The sequence below is a fragment of the Athene noctua genome, chromosome 21 (genome assembly GCF_965140245.1).
Source record: "Athene noctua chromosome 21, bAthNoc1.hap1.1, whole genome shotgun sequence".
In the NCBI taxonomy this organism is placed as follows: domain Eukaryota; kingdom Metazoa; phylum Chordata; class Aves; order Strigiformes; family Strigidae; genus Athene; species Athene noctua.
Window position 1 is genome coordinate 557,767 of NC_134057.1, and position 19,670 is coordinate 577,436.

Below are 19,670 nucleotides of genomic sequence, written 5' to 3' on the forward strand. Positions count from 1 at the left end.
CCTCCGGACCCCGGCCCTGCCCACCCCCTCATTTCGGGGTGCCCGGGGAGGCAGAGGGGGGTGAGGTTCTGTTCCCGTGGGGCAGGGGCTCTGCTGGGGCCGGCTCGGGCTGAAGCGGGAAGCGTGGTGGGATGGAGAGCCCTGCTCCTCGGGGATATCCCGCAGTTTCCCGTGGGTCTGGCAGCCAGAGTCTCTGGGCCACTCTCCCCATGGAAACAAGCCCTCAAGGCTGTCGGGGCCGGTACCTGTCACACGCTGGAGAGATCCTCAGAAGGCTCCTGACCACCTCCCTGGAGCTCCAGCTGGTCAGCAGCAGCAGCAGCGAGTCCAGGCTGTTCCGGGCTGGCTCCGTGCAGATGTGCTCCACATTTTTGTGGATGTATCTCATCACTTTTGGCACCTGGAGGGGACATGGGTAAGGATGGTGCTGCCATTCCCACCCCTCCCTGCTGCCTTGAAATGGGTTTTGGGTGCCTGAGAGCTGTGTTAGGGCAGGAGGGAAGAACAAGACTTGACATGGAAGGACAATCCAGCCACGGGGCACTTACATCCATCAGCCAGGATGCAGGGTCCCTCACAGCCATGTCCACGATGTCACTGCCCATCTGCCTGTCACTGGCATCGTCTGCCGTCAAGGCCTCGATGGCCACGAGGAGAATGTCCGTCCTCTGAGAAGGCTGGAGGTGTTCGCCAGACACCTACGGGAGGAGGGATGGGGGGAAGGCGTGTCACTCCGAGCATGCCGACGGTGCTGCACGGCTGATCAGCTCAACCGTCCCTGGGTCCCTTTGCTGCACAAGCTGATGCCACAGACAAGGGTCCCTGGGAGCTCGTTACCATTGTCATGTTGCTGCTGTCAAGCCAAGAAAGCAACGAGGTGCTCTCAGAATCCCGTCTTGGTTGGCGCTCTGTGAGCTCTGGATCCTCCTCCGGCAGGGTCTCGCCTACAGGTAACAAGGAGAGTCAGTAGACACGCCACCTTCCCAACGAGCCTCCCGGGCGGCGCAGAGCTTTAAATGGCCCCACGCCGAGGAAATGGGGTCCCGGCATCGAGCCAGCCCCGCGGAGCCCTCTACTCACCCATCTGCAGCGGCTGGACCACGGACACCTCACAGGGCTCTGGAAGAGAGCTGCTCTCCTGGGGAGCCCCCACCTCCTCCCAAACCACCCTGGGGCTGCTGGGGGGTCTCTCTGCCATCCTCAAAAATGGAGGAAAGTGGTTGAGGGGCCGTGGGGGGTTCAGCTTTAGGGAGCGATGGGAAAAGACGTGGGCCGTGCTCAGGAGTCTCCTCGCTGCGCTCCTGCCCTGTCCCTTCCCCGTGTTGTCAGACACCGTGGGGCTGCACTGCTTAGATACGGTGCCGGGGGAGACACAGAAGCGTGTCACAAAGGGGGTCACGGTGACGCGTCACCCAGGCCGGGTGGGGCAGGGTTCCACTGCAGGGGGGAGGGACCCAGCTCGCCATTGGCCAACAGCTCCTCTCAGGGTGTCCCCAGGCCCCCATCATTTCCCCTCAGCACCTTCCTGCACCCCCCGGCTCGTCCCGGAGCGTTCACACACCCCAGCACAGCCCCCCGAGCACCTGCTTTGGTCCCGACAGAAACACTCCAGACTGCCCTGCCCCACTTTGCGGTCACCTGAAGCGTTTGCTCGCCCGTGTCCAGTTCTGTCCCACGCTCACAGAGTAGCTTTAATCTGCTACAACAGGGTCCTGGTTTCAGCTGGGGTAGAGTTAATTTTCTCCAGCTGGGAGGAAGCACAGCCCCAGGGCTGTGTGTTGTGACGGCAGGATCTCTGTTCTGTCGGGGGCGCTGGCCGGGAGCGGGCTGGGTATCGGTCGGTGGGTGCTGAGCAATCGCCTTGGGCATCACCCATCTGTACTTTCTATTACTGTTATTGTTTTATTACAGTCACTAAACTGGTGGTTTTTTATCTCAACCTACGAGTTTTCCTTGTGTCCCTCCACTCTCTTCCCCCATTCCCCCAAGGGGAGGGTGAGCAAGCGGCTGCGTGGTCTTTGGCTCTGACAGAGTTCAAACCACGAGAGCCCTTTTTGGGGCCCAGCGTGGGGCTCGAAGGGTCGAGATAACGGCAGATCGGGTCAGTGTGTCATAGCCATTGGTTAAAGCATTCATTACATCGGCTTATCAATTGCTGGGCATAACGTCCATCGCTTGGCTCCTTAAAACTGCCTCTCCTCATTTGCTGTATATAGTCCCCCTGCTGCTGCTCAGCACCCATGGGAGCTGGGTTAAGATTTTCATTTTGCTGAACTGTGTAACACCGATCGATGGCACGATGAAGTTGTCAGTCCTGAGGCTACTTACAACTCTGTTTGAGAATTTGGGGAATTTTGAATATCCAACTAACGTGGTCATCTTACTGCTGGGAGCCAGTGTGTTCCCACACGTGGTGCAGGCTTTGTTCAGGGTTAAGCAACTATTGAAGAGAATCACCCAGAGATCTACCCCAAGGCTGGAGAATTATGAGTGGCTGGGGGTGTGGGACAGCACGGGCAAGTGCCCAGAACAGTGGCCACCTCCGGTGTATTGGAACTTCACTCCCAAACAGGTGCAGAATCCCCAAAAACTAGTCAAATATTTGGAAAAGGTATGGTGTCACCCGGGTAACTGCAGAGAGACCCAGCTCACTGCAACGTGCTGGGGCCTGGCCCGTGCCTACCGAGTCAGTGTGCAGAGGTGAAAGCCATCCAGGTGGCCTTGGCTGCCGCCGAGCGAGAGAGGTGGCCAGTGCTCTGTCTCTGCACTGACTCGGGGTGGTGGCAAATGCGCTGTGGGGGTGGTTACAGCAGTGGGAACGGGGCCACGGGCAGCGAGAGGCAAACCCATCTGGGCTGCACTCAGTGAGGGCGAGATACTGCTGCTGGGGTAGAGAACCTGGCTGTGAAAGTACAGCGTGTAGGTGCTCACGTACCCGAGAGTCAGGACACTGAAGAACATCGGAACAACCAACAGGTGGATTAAGATTAAGGTGGCTCGCTTGGATCTGGACTGGCAGCATAAGGGTGAACGATTTCTGGCTCGCTGGGCCCTTGACTCCTCAGGCCATCAGGGCAGAGATGGAACACAGAGATGGGCAAGTGACCGAGGGGTGGACTTAACCATGGATGTTATTGCACAGGTGGTCCATGAATGTGAGACGTGCTGCCATCAAGCAACCAAACGGTTAAACCCCCTTTGGTACAGGGGACGATGGTTAAAGTATAAATATGGGGAGGCCTGGCAGATTGATTCTATCACGCTCCCACAAACTCGGCACGACAAACCCTGTGTGCTTACAATGGTGGAAGCAGCCACTGGTTGGTTGGAAACTTATGCCGTGCCTCATGCCACTGCCTGGAACAATATTTTAGGTCTTGAGAAGCAAGTCTTGTGGTGACATGGCACCCCAAAAAGGATTGAATCAGATAAAGGGACTCATTTCCAAAACAGCCTCACAGACGCTTGGGCCAAAGAACGTGGCACTGAGGGGGTGTATCACATCCCCAATCCTGCACCAGCCTCTGGGAAAATGGAGCGGTACAATGGACTGCTGAAACTGCACTGAGAGCAATGGGGGGTGGAACTTTCAAACACTGGGACGTGCATTTAGCAAAAGCCACCTGGTCCGTGAGTCCCAGAGGATCTGCCAAGCAGGCCGGCCCTGCTCAGTCAAACCTCCCACGTGTGGCAACTGAGGCACGGACTCTCCACTGAAGTGCAGAAGGAAAGACCCTCTATTCTTACAATAGTACCTACTTATGCTCTCGCTAAAGCTCTTACTTCATAATTAGCGAATCAGCAATTAGGCAGCTCTCAACCTTTCCTCCTACCAGCACAGAGCACTCTCACACGCTGTGCAGACCGATCCCCTGCTCGCCCAGGCGCTGTTCCCGCGGCGGGAACTCCTCCCAGTGCAGCACTGTCCCACAGCTCGGGGTGGCAGCTGTCCCTTGTTTTTCCCTGACACCTCGGCACAACTCGGCAGTTTCTGATCTCTCCCCCAAGGCCTGTTTCTCAAAGCCCCGCTGCTGCTCAGGGGCTGTGCAGGGCTGACAGGCCGATGTCTCCCCCACGCCTCTCTGTCAGGTGACCACCCTCAACAAGTCTCACGCTGATGTTTTCTTCAGAGCTCCTCTGGCTACAATCCTACTGAAAAATCCCTTCTTGTTGTCAGACACATCACTGGCCGCTCCCAGCTCTAACTGAGCTTTGGCCTCTCCTCTCTCCTCCCCGCGTGTGCGAGCCACGGCTCTGCCCCTTCCTGCCAAGCCTGACCTTGCTCCCAGAGAGGGTGCCATTCCTTTTGCTCTGCAGCTCAGCGAGCAGGTCCCTGCTCAGCCAAGCCCCTTCTGCCCCCTCGCTTGACGCCTGACACGGGGCAGCTGCCTGCTCCCGAGCTCCCCAGAGGTGCTTCTGCAACCCCGACCCCCTCAATTTGGCAGCCTCCTCCCTCACCTCCAGCATCACTGTTACAGTCACAAAGGAGCTTAACAACAGAAATACTGAAGCCAGCCAAGGACAAAAGGAATTCAATTAGAGTATCAAGTCAGGCGGAGTTTCAGTGACTCTCTAATACTTTCTAAAAGACCAGAAAATTCAGTATAGAAATGGACTAAAAGGTCTAAAAGACTAGAGGACTAAATGACCAGAAAATCCAAATAAAGGAGTCAGGAAAACACATCTCTAGAAAGTATCAGGTAAAGCTTTGCTTTCTGAAGCTTTTCTGAACCGTGAGGCAAGGGGTATGATGAAGCACAGCCCTCCACCCATAAAGGGAATTTATACTTTGATGAGGCCACTCCCTCTCACATTGGTCTGGGGAAATCAAGAAGCTGATAAACACTCCGTGTGGGATTTGTATGCGACAGGAGCTGGGAACTGATGCGTGCTGGCCCTGGGTTTAGGAACAGATGCTCAGCAGTCTGGCACGGATCTCATACTCATCTTTGCTTTACACCACCCTTATTTAAAACCAAATCCCAAAAAACCCACACAAAACCCACAAGCAAAACTTTAGACCCGACAGATTCTGTGAGTGAAGGGGCAATCCAAAGCTCGACTGACTGTTTTGCCACCATGTGCGATTCACTCTGCCCTGCTCCAGCAAGGGCTGTTGCTAACTAAGACCAAGGTTTTTCCTTTTGCTTTTATTACGCTGCTCGGGACAGTCAGAAAAAACCCAGCCTTTGGGTTGGAATTTTCCACGCTTTGAGCCCGGGAGAGCGAGCTAGAAATACTGCAGAAACACCAATTTAGAAATCTGAGTTCCAGCAAGGAAAACCAAACCTCATCACAGAGACGGGACGTCTCGGCCCCAGACGGGACCGACGTTTCTGACCTTCGTGGTCCAGGAATCCACGTGACCAAGGAGGTGGCGCTGCATCGTCCCCCGGGCCCAGACCTATGGAAAGGGCCATTAACTACGTGTGAGAACTTCAGAGAATACCAAGAGTTTGTAGGGTCTGTGACAGTTTCTGACGCTAACTACATCATTCCAACCGCATTTTTCCCCAAATTCTTACACACCTGCTGGCTGGATCACGGGACTCCTACAGCAGCTTCACGGAGGACGCGCTCACTCTCCAGTCACGCTACAGCCACCCGCCATGAGCCCAAAGTCAGTCTGAAGCTCTCTGCTCTACGAGGATAAAATTGCTCTGAACTGCAGGCTTGATGGAAGAGGTACCTGAATGGGCAGTTTCATCAGGGTAACGTAGGAAATAATCGATCCCATTTCACTGAGGCCACGGGAATGGCGTTCCTTGGCATCAGACTTCTTTCAGACGCCAGCGTAAAGGCTTTATGCTTTATGTCCTTCAGCTGTTCCACGGGGTTCAACACAAATCCCTTCCAACTCCAGTTTTAGATCAGAAATGGATTGTATCCAGTGTGAGCCTTGCTCTCCAAGGGAGAAATCCTTTTCCCACTACAGTTCAGAGTTTGCAATGGCCATTTACAGTGACCACGAGCTTCGCAAGCTGGATGAAGACAGCTCAGCGCTCGAGGATTTCTCTCTCCCACATTCCTGATGCAGCTCGAATCCAAACCTCTGCACAAAGCTGTGTACTTTACAGACCCGTTTCTCTCCCTTGACCACTTTTGCTGTGGAATTTACCCCTTCTGCAGCCCGTATCGAGCGCAGGTCAGGTACATCCTTGTGTGGTGATGGGGCCCGGGGCCTGCAGGCCAGCTGGTACCGGAACTTTCTCAGCACCTGCGCGCAGTTGGCGATGGAACGGCTGCAGTTCCCCAAAGCTGGGCTGCTGGAAGGAGAGCTGGAATCCAAACACCCTGAAACGATTCCTTCATTAAACACTCACGTACAGTCATTGCCAAGAAGTTCTCGACGCAACAGCACAGGCACAGCAGGTCAGGATATGAAGGCTTTGGCCAGACACAAGGACACGAACTGCCATGAATAGGGACACTGAGGTCGGTCTGCAGAAACAACTACTGCACCCCGACTGTCCCTATCCAGGACAAAAACTGCCTGCAGGTAATTCACCCCCGCATCTGAAACGCCTTCTCCACAAAATATCCCTCTCATCACACGGCAACAGAGCCCGGCAGCTTATCACGGGCCGCTACGGCCAACGGGTGCCACAGAGACAATCTCTCAGCACACGTTCCCAGCCCATCCCCAGCAAATCTTTGGAGGAAAACGTTCTGGAGGTCCTAAGCCATGGAGACAGGTAGAAATGACAGTGTCCCACCTCACGTCCGAACCACTCAGCAGGAGACTCCACTAGTCAGCAGCCGCCTTTACCCAGTCACAGGCGATCACCACAAACGAGTCAGGTCTATCTCCTAGTACGGCTGCACTGGAATCCTTTGGGACTTTTCTCATCCATAAAAGCCAATCTCCAACAAACGCACCCCCTTCTCCTGACCAAGCTTTTCCCATCAAATCACTTTGGTTTTTACCGAGTTGGACTCTCCGCCGCTTCTGTTCCTCTCTCTGAAGGAAGGCGTGCAGTGCCCTGAGGTCTGTCACATCCTCCTCTGCGCCCGCAGAATTACACAGAGCAGGGGAAGAGCCGCAACGAGACCTTAACCCGCCGCTTTCCAGTGGCCCAGCGCTAGGGGGGACGGTGACCTGCTGGGAGAGGAGCTGGAAACCTTGGGCAAAGGAAAACAAACGGTTGTGTCACAGAAGGAAGACAGAATTCCACCTTGATTTCTAAACGACATGAACATAAAAGACTCTCATTTGGGGTCTGGATTGGGTTTTTGTGGTCTCCTTTGCACTTACATTTTGATTGCTTGGCTTTGCTTTGTTCTGAAACAAACCAGCTGCTCTAAACCGAGGAAGTGGCACTAGGGAAGAAGGACAAATCCCAGTATGACAAATTTAGATCCGCTTTGCAAAAGGAGCAAACACACACATAGACAACTCTCCAGTGGCTACCGCTCCCCTTCAGCGGCACAGGGCACCAAACGAAGACCCAAACTGCACCCTGGGGAGCTGTCCTGGTCCTTACCCGAGTGCAGCTGCTGCTCGGGGAATAGGTTCCAGCACTGACGTAAGAAGCGCTGCCGCTTGGCAGAGCCCGTCCTTGGGGGCTGCACCCCGGGACACAACCGGTACCAAACTGTGGGCGGGCGCGAGGGCGGCGGGACGGGCTGTAACTCAGCACACTCTGGCCCCGGGGCGGAGGAGAAGGTGCCGCCAGCTCACGTGGTGGAGTTGTTTGTACCGCTGCGGGAAGGAAAAACAGAATGAGCATCGCGGATGCAGCAGCCCCAAACTCTCCTCCCCGCTTAGACACGCACACAACGCTATCTTAAGGCGATTTAGAAAAGATGCAAGAAGGGATGCTAGAAAAATCTGGCCCCTACAGAACTCGGCAGTCAAGTCACTGACAGGAAAAAAGAGAAGACTGAGACACAGGACAACACCTCAGCACCAATCCTGCAGCTTCAGATTTCAGTGTTACCAGGCACCTTGCGTAACCCAGGGGTTTCTCTATTCCATCGCCTATTTCATCAGCTCAGCTCTACCTGCCTACTCTGTGCATCTTGAGCCGCTGAATGTCTCAACTGATCTGTGCAAATGAACACAGGAGATGCTCAAACCTTGGTGTTACAGCGTTACAACCGTCTGCTCCCCGTTTTCTAGGCCAGACGAGCAGAGCGCAATACTACCGTGCCAGCATCTCGATTTTGGTATATTTGCCTTGTCAGCTTCTTTTTAGAACTTTGCTTTGATCTCCAAAAGATTTCTGAGTGGCTCATTTCAGACTTCACACAAAGCTCTGTCTGTCCCTCTCCTTTCATTCTCCTTACCCAGCGAGACAGTAGTGGGACATCAAAATTAAATATGGACCTGCACTCTCTGCCTGGCTCCTGCTTCCACGGACAAGTCACAAACTCCTTGGCCAACCTCACAGGGTTCAAGTCCCTCCCTGTCCTTCAGCAGCCGCTCTCATCCTGCCCTTTCCCACCGCCTGTGTTTGTTTCCCCTCCAGTTCTCCCACAAACACTCAACAAATTGTCACGTGACGTGGTGAATTTTAATACGCTGCGGTAATTCAGTTTACTGCTCCTGTCAGAGGAGGCGATTCAGAACGCGCTTCGCTAGAGAATCCTGCCCTTGAGAGAGACACCATCTTGAAACAAAACAAAAGAATTCAAAAAGAATTGCCAGAGATATTGACTGCACCCACCTGCATTCTGCAACCCCAGCAGGCTCTGCCGGCCAGGACTCACGACAGGCTGGTCGGTGCCCCTGCGTATTTGAAGCACACCCAGAAACCAGAGGCGGCGTTCAGGCTGAGCAGAGATGCAAGTGCGAGTTCTAGAAGAAACAGAGAAGTTTTTATCGTAGCTTGAGCACGGAGAATAACCAAAGTGTCTTGTTTGCAAAAACGGGCATATGCCCATTAAAACCAGGTCTAATTATTAGTGCTGTCAGTAAGTACCAATTTGGGCAACAGCCAAGATTTCTTCACCTTTTTATGCCAGAACCATTGGAGATAATTTTCCTTTCTGTACTGAGATTAATTGACACTGCTAAAATTGAATTTTTAAAGATGGACAGTTGTTTTCCAAATCTACTACAATGAAGTTTCACAGTATTTCTCAAAAAACATCTTCTGCCAATTCATCTGTAACTCATCTCATGATTTTCCTCCTCCTCCTGCTTCATCCTCTAATCATATTTGATACAGCTGGCTTAGCGTCTGCTCCTCCAAAACAAACTTGAATTCTTGTGAAATGCCATCCACGCCCATGGTACAACAGAGCAGGAAAATCTGCCGTGTTCCTCAAAGCCTTCCTCTACACGGTCAACAGATTTAAGGCACCAAGTAAGTTCTTCCTGTCTAAGAAAGCTGTTAACACTCCTTACCTGTCACTAACACGGATGAAATTCCAAGTTTCAAGGGAGACAGCGGAAAGCAAACTATGTCTTTGGTTTACATTTAAAACAAACAAAAAAATGCTTTTTTTTTTAAAAAAAAGCTAGTTTAAAGACTGCCTCTCCAGCAATCAAACTGACAAGTGAAAAAAAGAAAAGAACCTTGAAAATTAATTTAAATGCTGCAGCAACTCACCAAGATATCAGAGCGGCCAGCAGGCGGTGTTGTAATAGGAGCTGATGAGATTTCCAGTCCGGAAAAGAAAAAAAAGAAGTTAGCATTTTGCAACTACTCAGTCCCAGGAAATATTTCGGGAGACAGGAAGGAGGAGGCTTTGCTTGTTTGACTCAGGTGTGACAATTAACGCACATTTCAGTACACAGCATGCCTGCGAGAGACACGTGAAGGAGTGCCCAGGCCAAGAGCCCTTTCCGGGCTTCCATCTCCTTCCTCATCGTGACGGCCCTGTCGATGATGGAAGTTGCTGGTTCTGGTGCCATGATCTCTAACAACAAACACAGAGAAATGACAGAATTTGACAACTTTTATACAGTAAGACCCTCAGTCAGCACAGGATTCAGGAAAAAAAAGCAGTAATCCAAAACAGACTCTGTAAATGGACTTTACCTTTAGCCAGAGTCATGTTTAGCATCTTAAAAAAAGAAAAATCAGATTCTTTTTACCAGTGAAAATAGATGATATTTCTTCGATGAACTCCCCTGCCAGCATTGCCACCTCAATACTGAGGAACAGCGTCCACCTCCTCCAGTGAGGTGCAGATAAGAGGACAGAGACAGATTCCAACCTCAGTTTTGAAAAATAACATCCTTCAGCAGCCAGAGGCAAAGCTCCTGCCTTCTCCAAGCAGAGGGAGCCAGAGGCAGGAAAGGCCTTGCACAGCTCTGCAGTTTTTCTACTGAAAATTCCCACTCGTTTCAGTTAGGAACAGAGGATTTTCAGACCGTGCAGCCACGACCTGGGGGTTCGGTACATCTAAAAGTTAATACCAGATGTGAAAGAAATAACCCTGGTGACATCTTCTTCTAGTCCTGTCACCAAAACTTGCTGCTGTTCCTTCCTGCCACTCACTTGAAAACTGGTCACATAATTCCTCACTAGAGGGGAACATAAATAATTTGCTTTCTAGGACAAATCCGTCATGTACACATCACTACCTGCTTACTGGTACAAGGATTCAACGGTGAAACAGTGAACATCAGGGTTCCTGGGAGATCTCTACAAGAACACGCTGCCTGGCAGTTTTCTTGACAGGCTTTTCACACGGTTTCAGCCCCAAGACTTCCCTCCCCACACCGACAAAGGAGCGCCCCCTGGCAGAGACCCGCTCCCCATCCTCACGCTCCCCACCTCTCCCTGAGCCACGTCCTCCTGCAGAAGCTGCGCTCTCGGGGCACGGAACTCAAAGGGACGCTGGATCCTGTTCTGCCGGCAGAGGAGGGCCGGCTGGGGGGTTTCCCCTCCAGACTGAACGGTGTCCTCCCACGTCCCTGCCCTCTGCTGCTCGGGCACAGGCAGGAGGGGAGGCCTCACCCCGACAGCCCGGCAGGCGCTGACCCCAGGGCCACACAGGGAGGTTCCCCACACCGCCCCTTGCCCCAAGCCCCCACCTTCCCCCCACGCCTCCCCCTCCTGGGAGGGCCGGGGGAGCCCCAAAATCGGGCTCGGCTCGGCCGGCGTCTCCTCCCCGGGGTCTCGGGTCAGAGCCGCCTCCAGTGCCGCACGCAGCGCCCCGAGATCGGGCGGGGGGGCCCTCGCTGCCCCCCGGGGTTCGGGGGGACCCCCCAGGGTAAGGGGGTGCCCCCTCGGAGCGGCCCGCGATGGGGGGGCACCCCTGGGAGGACCTGGTGGTGTGGGGGGAGCCCTCAGGATCTCGGGCGGCCCTTCAGAGGCCTCCGGGATGGGGCGGGGGGGAGCCCCCTCTGCCGGGAGGGGGGCGCTGGGCTCGGCCTCTTCCGCCATCACCTGAGGGGCGAGAAAGGGGGAGAAAACGGGAGATTTGGGGGGGGGTGGTGGTGGTGGTGATGCAGCGAAAATAACGAGTTAACGGGGCAGCGGTGGCACTAATGGGGGCGCACCTCTCACCTGGGGTCCCCGAGGGGTCCTGCCCCCCAAAACCCCCCGGGGAGGGGATCCCCCTGGGTGGGGGGCCCTCTCCCGACCCTGTCAGGGGGGTCCCGTCCCCCGCTACCAAGTGCCCTCTCAGGGGGTTCCCGGGGAGGGGGGGCTGGGGGGAAAGGGGGTGCGTGAGGGTCCGGGGATACCAGGGAGAACTCGGAGACGCCCGCCCAAGCGCGGGGGGCCCTGCCTACCTCAAAGGCCGGCGGGGAGGAGGGCGGGCAGAGGAGAAAGAAGGGCGGGCAGAGGAGAAAGAAGGGCGGGCAGAGGAGAAAGAAGGGCGGGCAGAGGAGGCGGCAGCGCCCGCCCCGACCGGCGGCGACTCCTCGATGGCGGCAGCCGAGGGAGGAAAGCGCCTGCCCGCCCTGCGGCCCTCGCGCCGCGCCGGCCCCGCCCCCGAACGGGCCCTCACCCGCCATGGCGGCCGCAGCATCATCCCGCACCCCTCCACCGCGTCCTGCGCATGCGCCCCGCTGGCCCCGCCCCCTCTCTGGCAATGCCCACACTCCCCATGGCGGCCACGGCATCGCCCCGCACCTCTCCTCCGCGTCCCGCGCATGCGCCCCGCTGGCCCCGCCCCCGCCGCGCCCACACTCCCCGTGGCGGACCCCGCTCCCCTCAGGGCCACCGTGATGGCGGCGGCGGATCCGGCCGCTCTTGCGGGCTGCGGTGAGGCGCGAAGGCGGGTACGGGGACCTCGGGGGTGGCGTCACGCCCGCGTCGGGGCCTCCCCCGCCCGGGGGGTGCGAACCCGGCGGCTCTGGGGGGGTTGGGGTCCTCCCTTCCCCCCCCCTCGCCTTTCCCCCCGCCCTTCCCGGGGGTCACGGGTCCGTGACGTCCCGGCGAGCGCCCCGGCTGCGGGGCGGCGGGTTCAGCCCCCCTTCCCCCGCCGCTGGCCGCTCCCCCGCGGGCCTCGGCCGGGCGCTGGCGCAGCCGCTGGGCGCGGGGGGGGGGCTGGCGGGCGGGCGGGCGGCGGCCTCGTGCGGCCCACGGACCGGCAGCGGGGCCGGGCGGGGCCCGGCGTCCCGGGGGGCGGCGGGGGGTCGGGGGCAGCCCCCAGGGAGCCCCCCCGCACCTGCCCCACAAATCCCTCCCAAACCCCCCCAGGGACGTTTCACGGACGCGCAGAGACCCCCCAACCCACAGAGACCCCCCTCGGAAGCGCTGATGCGCTGTTACGCGTCTAGAAGCGAAGGCAGAACGTAACTTTATAATTTTATTGGAGTAAGAACAAGCAAAACAGCGCTGGGTGCTCAAAACAAACCCGCTTCCTTTCTAGCCTCGCTTAATTACGTATTCCTGAAACGGGCGTATTTCCTCTAAAAAGTTTCCGCGTGGCCCCAGGTTGCCCAGGGGCGGTTGGGCTTCTCGAATCCTCTCAGATCTCTTGGTGTGGTCTGGTCGGGGGATTCCATACAGGGATCTTTCCCAAAACATCCCCCTCTCCCTGTGCCCAGCGCAGCAACAGTTCTCATCGCATGCGTTGCAGAATGCTCTCCCGAGTGCCCACGCTAGAGATCACTCTGATTTCACGGCGCGGATCACCGCTGCGTCCCTCACGGAGCTGAGGCTGGGAGCAGAGACCCGGCTTTTGGTTGTTGGCCCAGACTTTGGGCACAGCTACCCGTGTGTCAGCCAACAGCAGTTTCGGACTGGGCCACTGAGATCAAATTCAGCTGGGCTTTCTGTGTGGTGCCAGGTCATGAGCAAAGCCTGGGCATTGCCCCGGAGGGGCCTGCATTGCTATTTTAAGTGGCAGAAAGATGCTTCTGTGTACAAGTTTCCTTGCAGCCCATTTTCAGTACTCGGGGGTAGGATCTTGACTGACTTCTGACTGGAATAACTCTCGGTGGGCGTCAGGAGCAACAAACGCATTTCTCCCTGTATTCACAACTCAAGGTCGGTGAAGGAGACGCTGCAGTCCAGCCTGTTTGAAGCTCAGCAGCACTTATCTCAGCTGGAGATCCCCAGGAGTCAGCTTGAAATCCAACTTCACGCTGTCACGCAGGCCAAGGAGGTGACACAAGGTGAGAGCCTCCTGTCTCTGGTGATCCCCTGCCTAGGGAAGGTGGTATAAAAATAGCTCTGTGTCCGCAGTGCTTCTGAGGAGCGAAGGAGACGGAGGCAGATCTCTCCTGCGCTGAAGTTCAGATGGCTCAAGGTCAGGGAAGTCAGAACCATTGTTTGTGTAGACTCTGAATCTTGCCGTTTGTCCTGTTTGCAGGGGAAGTGAAGTGCCTTCGGTGTGAGCTGGAAGCAGAGCGATCTCTAATGAGGCAGGAATGGGAAAACGTGGCACAGCAGCTCTTGCAGACAGAGCAGCAGTATAACAGTTCCCTCAAACTGCGGCAAACTGAGCATGAAGTGGAAATAAACAAGCTCCTGCAAGACCTCGTAGGAAACTATATGCTTCTGAATTCTGCAAGCAAGCTCTGTGGGCTGGCTTTAGAGGAGTAACAACCTGAGGGTGTGAAATGGCAGCAACATCTGTCATAGGTCATGCCGTGCTGGGCCAGGCAGATAATCCTAACCCCAACCCCTAACCCTTAACCCCTGACCAAAACACCTAACCCCTACCCCCAAACCCCTAACCTCTACTCCCTAACCCCCAGCTCCTAACCCCTGCTCCCTACCCCACAACCCCTACCCCACAACCCCTTCCCCTCAACCGCTACCCCGTAACCCTAACCCCTACCCTATCCCCTAAACCCAACCCCAAACCCCTACCGCCAGCTGCTATCCTCCTACCCCTAACCCGGAACCTAACCCTAACCCCAACTCCTACCCCCAGCCCCTCATCCCAGCACCTCAGCTCTAACCCCTAATGACTAATGCCAACGCTTAACCCCTCACCACTACCCCAACACCCTAACCCTATTCCCTGAACCCGTACCCCCTATCCCTGACCCCTACCCCCTAATGCCAGCTCATAACCCCTATCCCCTAACCCCTTACCTGTAACTCTAACACCCAGCCCCTACCCCCCAACCCCTGCCTTCTAACCCCATGCCCCTACCTCCTCCCCCAAACCCACACCCCCTAACCCCCAACCCCTAAACATAACAGCTAACCCCTCCCACAAAACGCCTAATGCCAACGCCTAACTCTGACCCCTACCCACAACCTCCTAACCCCTAACCTGCTACCCCTAGCTCCAGACCCCTTGCCCCTATCCCCTACCTCCTCCCCCCAACCCCTCACACATAATGCCCAACGCCAACACCTGACCCCTGAACACTAACCCTATCCCCTAACCTCTCACCCCAACCCCTAATGCTAACGCCTAACCCCGACCCCTAACTCCAACCTCCTACTCGTAACTATAACTCCTAAGCCCTTGCCCCTAACCCAACCTCCTACACCTAACTCCTAACACTAAGCCCTGCGTTGTAACCTTCACCCCTTAGAACAACCCCTATCCCCTAAAGTCTGTCCCCTAACCCCTATCCCCGGTCCCCTATTCCCATCCCCCGGCCCCTGTCCCTAACCCCTACCTTCTCGCCCTCACCCTGCACCTCTCACCCCTTAGCCCAACCCCCAAGCCCTAACCCCTGTCCTCAACCCCCAACCTCCTCACCCTCATCCCCTCCCCCCTCCTCCTATTCCCTAACCCCAACCTCTGAGCCCTACCCCCAGCGTCTACCCTCCTACCCCTAACCCCAACCCTAACCCCCAACCCTAACCCTCGTACTTGAAGGCACACCAAGACCCAAGGGACTCTGCCAGGACATGGAAAGCACCACGGGTTCAGTGTGGGCCTAAGACGAGTTTAGCTCACACCCCAGCCTCCAACCCCTAACCCCCTACCCCCAACCCCCAAACTTAACCTTAAGCCTAATCCTAACCCACAACCCTTAACCCTAAACCCACAACCCCAATCCTAATCCCGAAACCATAACCCCTACTCCGCCACCCTCAATCTCTAACCCTACCCCTAACCCCCACCCCAACACCAGCCCCTAACACCTAACCCTAACCCCAGTCATAGCCCCCAGCCCTAAACCCTCAACCTTTAACTCCCAACCCCTAAACCATAACCCCTAACACTAATCCCTAACCCCCAACTCCTAACACCTCACCCCTGCCCCTAACCCTAACCCCCAGTCCCCAACCCCTAACTCCAATCCTAATCCCAGACCCCATCCCCTACCCCACAACCCGTACCCCACAACCCTAACCCCCAGCCTCCAACTGCCAATCCTAACCCTCAGCCTCCACACTAACACCCACCCCCAGCCCCCTAACCCTGTCCCAAACCATAACACCTAATCCCAGTCGTAGTCCACAGCACTAACCCTAATCCCAACCTCTAACCTCAGCCCCCAAGCCATAACCCCCAAGCCTTAACCCCCAAGCCCAATCCTAAACCCCTACCTCCTGCTCCCCAACCCCTATCCCCTAACCACAACACCCCAACCCCCACACTAACCCAAACCTCAATCCTGTCCCCCAACCCCTAACCCCCAGCCCCCTAGCCCTACCCTAGCCCCTAGCCCCCACCCCCAACCATTAACCCCTAACACCAAACCCCAACTCTAACGCACAACTGCTAATCCCCAAACCCTTGACCCCCAAACCCAACACGTAACACATAACCAAAACCCCGAACCCCCAAACCCACCCCTAACCCAAACCCCCAACCCACAATCCTAACCCCAAACCACAACCTATAGCCCTAACCCCAACTCCAACCTCACCCCCAACCACTAACCCCTAATCTTTAACCCCAACCCTTAACCGCCAAGCCCCAACCACTAACCCAAACCCCTAATCCCTAACCCTAAACCCCAAGCCTAACCCTGACCACTGACCCCCAACCCTTAACCCCCTACCCCAACCCCTAACACTAACCTTAAGCCTAACCCCCAACCTACCCGCAACCCTTAACCCCCCACCCCAACCTCTAACCGCTAACCCCCCAGCCCCTAACCAGTAACCCCTAACCCCCAACCAGTAACCCCTAACTCCCTACCCCCAACCCCTAACACTAACCTTAGCTTAACCCCCAACCCCCTAACACCAACCCTTAATCCTTAACCCCCAAGCCCTAAACCAACCCCAAGCCTAACCCTAAACCCCTAACCCACACCCACCACCCCTAAACCCTAACCGCCTGCCCCTGTCCTCCAACCTCTATCCCCTACCCCAACCCCTAACCCTCGTACCTGGAGGCACGGGAAGACCCAAGGGACTCTGCCCGGACAGGAAAAGCCCCACCGGTTCAGTGCGGGCCGAAGGCGACTTTAGCTGGAGGTTGGGAGCTCCCCAGCCAAAGCCTGGCAGAAAGGGGCAGGATCTTACCAGACTCCCGTCTGCCATGAAGTGCACTCCTCACGTTGCTGCCACCTGCAGTCACGGGAACTTTCTTCCTTTCTTCCTGTCCTTTCACCGTTGTCAGAGCTGTTGTCTCTGGGCTTGAAGCATGTGGCACAGGCCCCTGTTCCTGGTACTTCGCTTCGTGGCCTGTCCTGTGACCGGGGCATCAGGGTACCGGCCTCTCTCCCACCCCGCAGTCCCTCTGCATCTTCTCACTGAGGGAAAGGGATGTGAGCTTTGAAAATAAACTCTAAGGATAGAGGGAAATCCTGAGGAGACAGGCGGCCATCGGAGAGAGGAAGGTAACATCTCCTTGTCATAATGGTGGGACTCAGTGATCTTAAAGGTCTTTCCAACCTAAATGGTTCTATGATTCTTCCACTTGCTGACCCGCCTTTTCAGTTCCTTGGCAGGACGTGATTTATGGCGAGCACAAAGCCATTGTTGTGCACTGTTGAGGTGGGGGGGTGTGGGAGGGATGAAGCTTCACATTTGTTTTGAGGAGCGTGCCTGGGACTTCACCTTGAAGTCTTTTCCTCCGCTCATCAGGCAAGCGAGCGGGAGCGGCATCATTCAGAGCTGCAGGAGATACTGGAGCAGTGGGAAAAAGAGAAGGCGGAGACAGAAGGGGAGCACGAGAAGAAGGTGTGTGATATGAAGCAGAAAGTTGCTGCCATGTGAGCTCAGCGAGAGGAGGAACGAACCAGAGCCAAAAATGCCAAGCGAGAGGTAAAGACTGGGAAAGGAGAATTTGTGTAGCTGTTTTGCAAGGCTAGAGCCGTGGGAGATGTCGGGCTGTGTGGAGCATGCCCTACACGCTTTCTGCATTGAATTTGGTGAGGTGAAAGGCAAGCAGGGTTCTCTTTGGGACTAGGAATGAGACCTGTCAGAGGAAGCCGGGCAGAGGAATTTTAGCCAAAAGGAAAAAAAAATTTAAAGACTCCTCTGAAATATTTCTGAGCAGTAAACCAGGGGTGTCTTCTGGGCTGGTTTAAGTCACTTGCTGGTAAGCTGTTTTGTGCCCAGATCTCCTGTGCAACCCTGTCACACAGCGAGAGTCCTCCTTGTGTCCCCCCCCAAAGTCCTCTTCACAGAGTCTGCCTGGGGACAGCAGTACCCCCAGCTGTGTCTGCAGGGATTGAAACGCCAGGGCAGTGCTCGGAGATGTCAGCGTGTCCCTGTAGTGTCAGTACTTTACCAAAGCCTAATGAATACCCTTAAAATGAAGTCATTTTCACCAGACCCCACTTGGAATACAACTCTGAGGGAGCTGCTGGCTTCAGCCCTCTGGCAGCCGCCCTGCATTTTCTCTGCTGCTTAAGTGGGTGTAAAAGTCACTATTGAAAGACAAACAGGCCACAGCAGAAGGTGAGGGATACCCTCACCAGCAAGGGGAGACGTCTGAGAAGTGCCACACGTTTTCCTGTTAGGTGTTAGTTGTTTGCTGGAGGTTCAGTCACAGGGGGACTGTGTCTGGACAGTGTTTATGCTGCCAGTCTCTCTGAGGGAGCTGTGTCTGCGAGTGGCAGAGAAGGGCCTGGGAGAGCAGCAGCACAGCGCTTTGAGAGCGCCTCAGCCCACCGGTGTTGGAGCCTTGCCACACAAATTCTGTGTGGGAAGTTTAAACCTGTCTGCTCTTTGTTTCTGTGCAGGTCCTGCCAGAAAAGGAGCGTGAGAAGAGTGCTTTATTAGGGACACTGCTTCAGACTCAGGGAGAGCGAAGAGAAGCCAAGCAGCAGCTGGAGCAGCTCAGGCGGGAGGTGAAAGAGCAGCGCGAGGACGGGCAGGTAAGTCTGACTGGTCGGGTGGGTTGAAGGAACAGGCCGTTGGCAACTGGACGTAAGCCGAGAGAGGCTGAGAGAAGCAGGTAACACAGCGAAGGGCGGTAACAAGGACGTAAAGCCTAAGTGCTGAGGGAGGAGGCAGGGACTGTGCAGGCACTGAAAGCACCGAGCCTGATGAGCTCCAGAGACAGAGCAGCAACAGGGAGGAAGTGTTCGGTGGAAGCAGAGCTGGCTAGAAAAGCAGAAGTGGCTGAATGAATGGGATTCTGAGACAGAAAGACGAGAAAGCTGAACCTGCTGGCAGGTCCCCGTAGCTTGCTCTCCATTTGTGTTTGCAGAACGTCACAGAAAAACTGCAAGCAGGGCTGCAGGAAACTCAGAGTGAGATGCAGGCAGTGGAGAAGAGGCACAAGGAAGAAATCAAACCCATGAAAGAGGAAATTACTGTTCTCCTTCAGCAGAGGGACGCTCTGCAAAACCAGGTGAGTGCAGCAGCAATAGCTGCTGCAGTCATCCCCGGGGTGGTCTCTGCCCGTGGCAGAGCAGCCGGCGGTGGGGTCGGTCCCTCTGGCTGCCATCACGCTGTGGTCTCCATCTCAGCTGGGCCGCAGGAGACTGACCGGCAGCTGCTGCCCTGACACAGGGGCTGCTCTTTTTGCCTGTTGGCCAGCACTGCCCAGAGGGGATTTCTGCTGGCCTGTTACTGCTAGCCTTTGTGCTAGCCTTGTGTTACTGCTAGCCTTGTGCTTCTGCTTTTTCAGATGAACGTGGTGACCCACTTAGAATTTTAAACAAGCCAGCTGTATCCATTGTGAGTCTGGTGCTTTGATGAAAGGATGAAATTTAAGGTTGTACTTTCCTCACAGTGTATGATATGGCTGATGTGGCTGACAGTGGCGAGCTGTCGTCTTTGACTGCTCTGTTGTGTTTTAGTTAGGTCAAAGAGTTGACATCTCAACTAGCAGCCTCCGAAGAGTCCCAGCAAGTGATTGGCCGCCAGGCTCAGCAAGGTCTGAGTGAGGCTCAGGAGCTGTCAAGGCAGAAGGTGCTGGAGGTTGTCACCTCCAGAAGA

The 19,670-nt window shown here is 55.7% G+C and overlaps 1 long non-coding RNA gene and 1 pseudogene across 1 annotated transcript; one reads left to right on the forward strand and one right to left on the reverse strand.

Annotated features, from left to right (window-relative positions):
* Positions 1-5,956: 5,956 nt before the first annotated feature.
* LOC141968914 (transmembrane protein 209-like) lies at positions 5,957-9,862 on the reverse strand (annotated as a pseudogene).
* Positions 9,863-16,865: 7,003 nt separating this feature from the next.
* Positions 16,866-19,036, forward strand: LOC141969057 (uncharacterized). Its single transcript, XR_012634982.1, has 4 exons — positions 16,866-17,116; positions 17,364-17,543; positions 18,467-18,601; positions 18,937-19,036. It is a non-coding gene; the product is annotated as an uncharacterized LOC141969057 (long non-coding RNA).
* The last annotated feature ends 634 nt before the right edge of the window (positions 19,037-19,670 follow it).